General features: G+C 38.0%; 1 long non-coding RNA gene across 5 annotated transcripts in view; it reads left to right on the top strand.

Annotated features, from left to right (window-relative positions):
- Window positions 1-8,532, top strand: part of LOC105299533 — a 183,894-nt gene that overhangs the window by 128,455 nt on the left and 46,907 nt on the right. The window contains exon 4 of one of the 5 annotated variants that reach the window (XR_002783101.1): window positions 5,614-5,763. The exons of 3 other annotated variants lie outside the window; for them this stretch is intronic. This is a non-coding gene — a long non-coding RNA (uncharacterized LOC105299533). Of the gene's footprint in view, window positions 1-2,589; window positions 2,609-5,613; window positions 5,764-8,532 lie in introns of those variants that run through there. One more of the 5 variants, XR_002783102.1, reaches the window with a different exon arrangement.

Raw genomic sequence — 8,532 nt, 5'->3', positions numbered from 1 at the left:
GGTAGATAGTGTTAAGTCTTCCAAACTTGTTCTTTTTGTTCATTAGTTTTATAGTTTTCCTCAAATATATACTGTTACAGTTATGCCTAAGTACTTCTCTTTGGGGGGGGGCGGTGCTAAGTCAACGATATTGTTTTTCATTTTCCACTTGTTCATTGCTGGTAATTCGATTGTCTTATATATTGACCTCGTGTCCTGCAGCCTTGCTGGATACTTATTAGTACTAGGCGTTTTTGTCGGTTATTTTGGGTTTTCTGCATAGATGATTATGTCATCTGTGAACAAAGAGTTTTACATCTTCCTTCCTAACTGACGTACTTTTTACTGCGTTGTCTTATTGCATCAGCTAGCACTTTCGGTTGTCAGCTGGGAGGAACAGAGGGAGGGATAGTGGCCTTTTTCCTGACTTTAGTGAGAGAATTTCAAGTTTCTCACCATTATGATGTTAGCTGTAAGTTTTTTGTAGATATTCTTTGTCAAATTGAGGAATTTTCTCTCTATTCTTAGTTTATTGCAAGTTGTTATGAGTCAGTGTTTGATTTTTCATGCTTTCTGTGCATCTATTAATATGATCCTGGGATTTTTATTTTTTAACCTGTTGATTGATGGGTTGTATTAATTTTCAAATGTTTGACCAGCCTTTCATAACTGGGATAAATCCCACTTGGTTATAGGGTGGTATGATTCTTTCTATGCATTATTGTATGTGATTTGCTAGTATTTTGGTGTGGATTTTTACATCTATGTTCATGAGAGATACTGGTCTATATTTTCTTGTAATGTCTTTGTCCGGTTTTAATATTAGGTTAATGTTGGCCTCATAGAATGAGTTAGGAAGTATTTCCTCTGACTTTATCCTCTGAAAGAGATTGAAAAGTTTCGGTATAATTTCTCCCTTAAATGTTTGGTAGACTTCACCATTGAATCCATCTTGGCCTGGTGCTCTCTACTTTGGAAAGTTAATTACTATTGATTCAATTTCTTTTTTTTAAGTTTTTTAAAATTTACAGTTGGCATACACTATGTTGTTAGTTTCAGATGTGTAATATAGTGATTAGGTCTTCATATACCTTACGAAGTGGTCACCCCAGGAAGACTAGTACCTATCTGATACGAATTTCTTTAATAGAGATGGGCCTGTTCAGATTGTTGCTTCTGGTATGAGCTTGGCAGATTGTGTCTTTCAAAGAATCGTTCCATTTCACCTAGGTTATCAAATTTGTGGACATAGCTGTTCATAGTATTCCTTTATCATTTTAATGTCCATGGGATCTGTAGTGATGTCCCATCTTCATTTCTGATATAAATAATTTGTGTCCTCTCTCATTCTTAGTTGGGTTGGCTAGAGGTTTGTCAGTTATATTAATCTTTACAAAGAACCAGCTCTTAATTTTGTAGATTTTTCTCTGTCGATTTCTGTTCTAATTATTTTCTGCTTGCTTAGGTTTTAATTTGTGCCAAATTTTCTAGTTTCCTAAAGTGGAAACTTAAATTACTGCTTTTAGATATGTCGTCTCCTCTAGTATATGCATTCAATGCTATAAATTTCCCTCTACGCACTGCTTTCGCTGCATCCTGTATATTTTGATCAGTTGTGCTTTTATTCAAAATATTTTTTCATTTATCTTGAAATCTCTTCTTTGACCCATGCAGTATTTATAAGTGTGTTGGGTAATCTCCGCATATTTTGGGATTTTCTAGTTTTCTTTCTGTTTCTGATTTCTAGTTTAATTCTATTGTGGCCTGAGAGCTGACATTGTATAACTTCTATTTTAAATCTGTTAAGGTGTGCTTTTTGGCCCCGAATGCAGCCTGTCTTGGTGAATGTTCTGTGGGAGCTTGACAAGAATGTGTATTCTGCTGCTGTTGGATGAAGTAGTCCATAAATGTCAATTATATCCAGTTGATTGATGATGGTGTTGTGTAGAACTATGTCCTTACTGATATTCTGTCTGCTGGATGAATGATGCCTTTTGTGTCTGGATATTTTTGGTTATCATTATGTGTATAAGATTCATTGATATTACTGTATATAGCAGGAGGTTGTTTTTTGTTTATTCTTGAGTAGCATTCCATTACATGAATATAATACATTTTATCGATTCAACTGTTGAAGTTTTGGATTGTTTTCAGTTTCTGGCTATTTCAAATAAAGCTAAAAAAACACTCATACTCTAATCTCTTAGTGGATACAGGCAGTCATTTCTCTTAGGAATAGTCCTAGGAGTGGAATTAGTTTGCCATTGAATAGGTTTGCGTTCAGGTTTAGTAGATATTGCCAATTATTTTCAAAAAAAGAAAGAATATATGAGCAGGATATGAGAATACCATTTTTTCTTGCCAGTATTTGGTATTGTCAGTCTTTTTTGATTTTAGCCATGTTACTGCTATATAGGAGTAGGTCACTGTGGTTTTAATTTGTGTTTTTTACTGAATAATGATATTGAGCATCTTTTCATGTGCTTATGAACTGTACTTACATCTTCCTTTGGTCCGTTCAAAAATCAGATTGTTTCCTTGTTTAGTTGCAGAGATTTATATATTTGTGCAGGTCTTATTCACATGTTTATTACAAATATTTCCTTCCAGTACAGGTCTTGCCTTCTACCCTCTCGGTGGTGCCTTTCGAGGAATAGAAGTCCTTAATTTTAATGAAGCCAAATATCAGTCTCCTACGATTGATGAATTTTGTGACCTGTCTTTAAACAAAAAAAAAAAACCCTTGCCTCCTCCAAGATGCCACTTCCTTGAAGTTTCTGTGCTGTCTTCCACGATTAGGCGTGTAACCCACGTAAAGTTTACTTTCGCGTGTGATGCGACACAGGACATCAAGGTGCCCTTTTTTCCTCTGTGTTTTTATCCAGTGGTTCCACCAACTTAACCTTTCATTTAAGTTGCTTAGGTGTGTTTTTTTGTCAAAAGCCAGTCGACCGTACGTGGATGTCTGTTTCTGAATTCTTGTTCTGTTATTCCTACGCCAGTAGCACACCATCATGACTGGCTTCACCCTACAAGTTTGAAACGAGGTACTGTGCATCTTCCAAGTTTGTTCTTTTCTATTATTATGGCTATTCTAGAGCCTGTGAATTTTCATAATTTTTATGATCAACTCGTCAGTAATTAAAACCTCTCCAAAAAAAGCCTCCTGCAAATTCGGTTGGGATTACATTGACTTTATAGATCATCGGAGGATAATCCAAAATCAGTAATATCTTACAGTTTAAGAACACGATGTTTTTTGTCATTTAATTCTTTAATTTCTTTCAACAATATTTTATGGTTTTTAGTGTAGAAATTTTACACATTGGTTATTAAATGTATTCTGAATATATTTTATGTTCTTATTGCTATCGTAAATGGTCTTATCAATTTTAAATTGTTAGTATACAACATTATAATTGGTTTTTATATATTAATTTATCAAGTGAGCCTCCTAAATTCATTTATTGATTTTTTGCACTCTTTTGACTTTTCTATATACGCAACCATTGCATCTGTGTACAATGTCGAATAAAATTGGTAACGTAGACATCTTCGTCTTGTTCATGACTTCAAGGGGAAAGCATTTAATGTTTCACCATTCAGGTTTAATATTTAGCTCTTGAGAGTTTTTTTTATCAATATCTTTAATTAGAATAAGGACGGTCCGTTCAGTCTCTAGTTTGCTGAGTTTTCACCATGAATACAAATTGATGAATTTTATCAAATCTTCTGCATTGACTTTTTTTCCTTGGTTATCATAGTGAATTACTTTTTTTAGTGCTAGTCTTCATTTTTTTAATACAAGTCGATCGTGACTTATCAGTTTTATATATTGTGAACTTTGATCTAATATTTTGTTTAGGATTTTGTGTCTGTTACAGGAGTGATTGGCCTGTAATTCTTTTCAATGTATTTTCCAGCTATGGATGTCAGGAATGTACTGGGAACAAGATGGGAACTTTTTCATCTTTCTCTGTCCTTTGACAGAATCTGCGTCTAATTCGTATTGTTTTAATGTTTGAAAGAATTTGCCTTTGAAGCATCCTGGGCTTGGAGTTTTCTTTCTTGGGAAGGTTTCTAATTGCAGATTCAAATCATTTCACTGACATAGCTATTTACGTTTCCTCTTTCTTCTTGAATCAGTTCCTGTATTTTGCATTGTTCACAGAATTGTTTCATTCCATCTAAGGTGTTTAATTTATTGGCAAAAGCTATTTCTAAGATTTTTTCTTTTTAATGTTTGTAGTGTCTGGTTACATGGCCTTTTCATCCTTGAAAAGGGCAACATGTGTTTCTTTCTAGGGAATGGATGGTCTGCTTCCTACTTTACATATTTTACCCTTTTAAAAATTATCTCATTTTTTCTACTTTTATTAGGTTTGATTTATTTTTCCTAGCTACTTAGAAGGAAGCTTCCTGTTTGATTGTTCAACTATCCTTTTTTTCTAATACAATCTTTTAAAGCTATATATTTCCCACTAAATACAGCTTTAGCCGCATCCCACAAGATTTGATATATTGTACTTTTACTGTTATTCATTTCAAAATAGTTTCAAGATTTCCTCAGTTTCTTCTTTGATCCATGTGTAGTTTCTAATTTATCTTTGGACTATTTCTAGTTTAATTCTCCTGCAATCAGACAACAATCATTTTGTCATTTCGGTCCTTTAAAACTTGTTTAAATTTACTTCACGTTCCAACGCATGTTCTGTCTTGGTAAATGTTCCATGTGTTTGAAAACGGTGCATTTCTTAGGTGCTGCATGTGTGCTTTTTGATTTTTCAATGAAGTCAAGTCGAGAAGTTGAATTTCAACCAAGATAAGTACCCTATCTCTCTCTCATTACTTCTCGCTACCTCTACTTATAACTCCCTCTAGCGCATTGACCAGTTCAGAAGGGGCACCTTTGTGACACGCATTTGTTTGCCTGGATTGAATTCGTCAGTCATGTACTAGGCCAGTCACCATTTTAAGGCTAATGGAGGGGGAGACGCTGGAAACTGAATGGTGTTCTTCCTGTCCATCAGGCTAAGGGTTGTCCACAGCAGGCGAATGTGCACTTGGTGGTTGCCGTAGCTTAAAAAAAAAAAAAAAAAAAAGCCATCTGCATCAACCCTGCCTTTCTCCAGACCTATAGAGTGGAAAAAAAATAAAAAAATAAAAAAACCCCACAGTATAAGGACTAACAGAGGGCACATTTGCTTCCTTCATATCGAGGGTCACTCTCTATTAATTTAATCTAGATATTTCATGTGTTTGGACATTATTTTGATTGAACGAAAAGCTAGTAAGCACATGAAACTAATAATTTTCGTCTCCCCTTCAGATAGGTCACGATATATAAATAGAAGCGTATTCTTATTTTTTTGCCTTTAAAAATCTTTGAACAGCCTGTCAGGGTTTGCCTGTCTGCTCCTTCGCTGTCCTGTGAGTGACATTAAGACACGGTCCCCTAGGTGCTCGGTCAACCCGTGCAGGCTTTGCTGAGGAAGGGAGGGAAGGCTGGAGGATGCCGCTTGCCGTGAGTGCGGACTGCTGTGGGAACAAATGGCAGCGTCGCTAACTGGGACGTTTCCCAGGATGACAATGTCACTCAATAAAATCAACCAGTAAATGTGTGTTTTCTTCTAGAAATATTCGACTCAGGATTCGTAATTTTAGGAGGCGAACTCGTGGTCTAGAACAAACATCACGCAACACTGGACGTGTTTTATAACCTTTCGGAGCCTATGGTTTTCATCACCATTCTCTCTGGAGTAAAGCCTACTTCTCAGGTCCTTTGAGGACTCTGGTGCCTGAGGAGAGGTGACGTGAGTCATCTGCACCCTCCCTGACTTGGTGGCTCTCCCAGAGATGTTAGCGTTGTAACTGTCTTACTTGTTGACAAACATACGTGTCGGGATGGGCTGGGTCGAACAACCAGAGCCAGGTATGGTGAGAAGGGCCTTCAGGTGTGTGATGAGCAGACGTCCCTCCTCAGATGTCACCTCCCCACTGCCAGTGAGGTTCCAGTGAGTTTTTGCTACATAAACAAAATTTATCAGATCTCTTGGATCTCAATAAATATCTTCGTATCTGGGCCCAAAGCCAAGCTTTTCCGTGGGACAAAAATTGGCTATGACCGTTTTTTGTTTTTCTGTCCAAAATCAGGCAGAAAAGGAGAAAAAGGGAACAAAGAACAGATGGGCCAGTCGATAAACTAATAAGATGGCATATTCTGACCAGTCACGTCAGTAATCACATGAAACGTAAGCAGTTTACGTGCTTCAGTTATGAAAATAAAATGTGAAATTGCAGGAGAAAGAAATCAAGACCCCAAATATGTGCTGTCTACAAGGACCCCACTGTAGGAAGATGGAGCTAAGTTAAAAGTGGAAGGAGGGGAACGGATCCCGCGGATGCTAATCCAAGAAACCGGAAGCGGCTGCGGGGGCATGAGATGAATCTCAGCACAAAGTATTACGAGGCAGAGAGCGAGACGTTACCTAACGGCAGCGTGGGCCAGATGGCTCCACTGGTGAATTCCACCAGCTGTTTACAGAAGAAATGTCAAGTCTACGAAAACTCTTCCAGAAAATACACGAGGAGGAAACACTTTCCAACTCCCCTAAAGATGCCAACATTACCTTGATACCACGACCAGATAAAGGCGTTAAAATTACAGACCAGCTTCTCTCCTAAACATGGATGCAAAAATCCTCAAGAACATTAGCAAGTTGAAACCATAAAAAGGATGATGCGACATCACCGAGTTGAGCTTATCTTGGGAATATGAAACTGTTCAATATTTTAAAACCATCGATGCACCGTATCAACAGAAAAAATCATCTGTAATCATCTCAGTAGATGCATATAAAGAAATTTCTTAACCTCCTAAAGAAGGCACCTGTGAATACCTTTATGTAACATCCTAGCTAATGAGAGAGTGAATGCTTTACCTCTAAAATCAGGGTCAAAGCAAACAGGCCACTCTGTGACACCTATTAAACTGGAGGTCCTAACCAATTCAGTACATCAAGAAAAAACATTTTAGAAAAGGAAGAAAACTGCCTCTGTAATAGACATGATTGTCTACATACAAAAATCCCAAAAATTTTTCGAAAGAACTACTCAACTGTACTCCATACTAACAGTATTGGAAATTGAAAAACCATAGTTCCATTTACAATAATAAAAGAAATCGATGTCTGCCGATGACATTTGCGGGGAAGGTATGCTGAGAACTACAAAACTAATGGCAGGAAAGGAAGCCTGGGTAATCGGAGAGACACACTGCGTTCTTGAAAGACTGTTCTGCTCATTCTCCCCAAATTGAGCAGCGGGTTTAACTCAATCCCAGTCAAAGTCACAGCAGGACTTTTTGTAGAGATTGGCAAACTGTTCACAAATTTGTATGGAAACGTTCCGGTTTTCCAAGATTTCTGAGACCGTTCCAGTGGTCCATCCATCACTGGGGAGCAGATGAGGTAGCTGACATCATGTAGTTCCTTCAGGAAAAAGTAGGAAATTCTGCATTTCACAGACTCTCTCTTAGGTCATATCTCACAAGAAACAATCTTTAAATTTTTCATATTAAGGTATTTTCACCTCTGTGCCAGATAAATCTTTTTTGGGAGGAAACATCAAGCAAACAGAATTATTTCCTGGATTATTTCCTGTCTTTGATTTTTGATATTTAGCTGTCAATTATAATCTGTATAATCGAACATCATACAAACTTAGAATTAGCTACCATGTTTTCTCCAAACTTCCTACATATGGGAGCATTAGAATTCATTTAGTTGGTTTTAGAAACATTCTAGAATTTTCAGATATTTTGCATCTAATATGCTGAAAACATGGAATCTACATAATGTATGCAGCGTAACTAATATGAGAAGCATGTTCAAGGAGCAGCCTGTGGGGTTAATAGAGTTTAATTTGCAAGACAAATGAAGGCTTATTCCCTCCTAGGCACTCTGAACTCCGGCCACTTCTGAAGACTCGTGGGTTCACAGAGATGGGAGCGGTCATGGGGCAGCACCAGGAGCGGCAGGGCGACAGCAGGTCCCTTGGAGGGCAGTTTCCAAGTCCAGAGCCCTTTATTAAAACGCAGCCTCTCCTAGTCCGTGGCTCCCACACACACCACCACGTAGGGAGGGGGTGCGTGAATGGTTTACCCCATGATAAACCGTGGTTACAAAAAAGAAAAATAATCTGAATGCTCCCCCATACTCAGTGGGGCAGTTAAGGAAATCAGGATTTCTATGCTCATGGAAATATTCTGCACTTTTATACGATGGTCCCGGGAATCTTTATAACAAAGGAAGACCGTTGTTATAAACGTCCCACCTGAATTTATCTAAAGAAAGTGTAAATGATTAAAAGCAAAATACCAAAAGGAGTATGTAAATAGAGGTCGTTGCTGGCAGGTGGGATGGTGGGTAGTTTGTAACTGCCCAGGGGCGGCGGCCCCAGAGGAGCCAGCAGAGCTGGCCATAGGGTTCTGGCTGGAGACACCAGCCCAGCCGGAGCTGCCTGTCCCGCTGCCCGGGTGCCGGCAGCATCCCC

Source organism: Pteropus vampyrus, unplaced genomic scaffold, assembly GCF_000151845.1.
Source record: "Pteropus vampyrus isolate Shadow unplaced genomic scaffold, Pvam_2.0 Scaffold188, whole genome shotgun sequence".
In the NCBI taxonomy this organism is placed as follows: Eukaryota; Metazoa; Chordata; class Mammalia; order Chiroptera; family Pteropodidae; genus Pteropus; species Pteropus vampyrus.
Note: the sequence above shows the minus strand (reverse complement) of the source record. Positions and strands in the feature narration are given on the sequence as shown.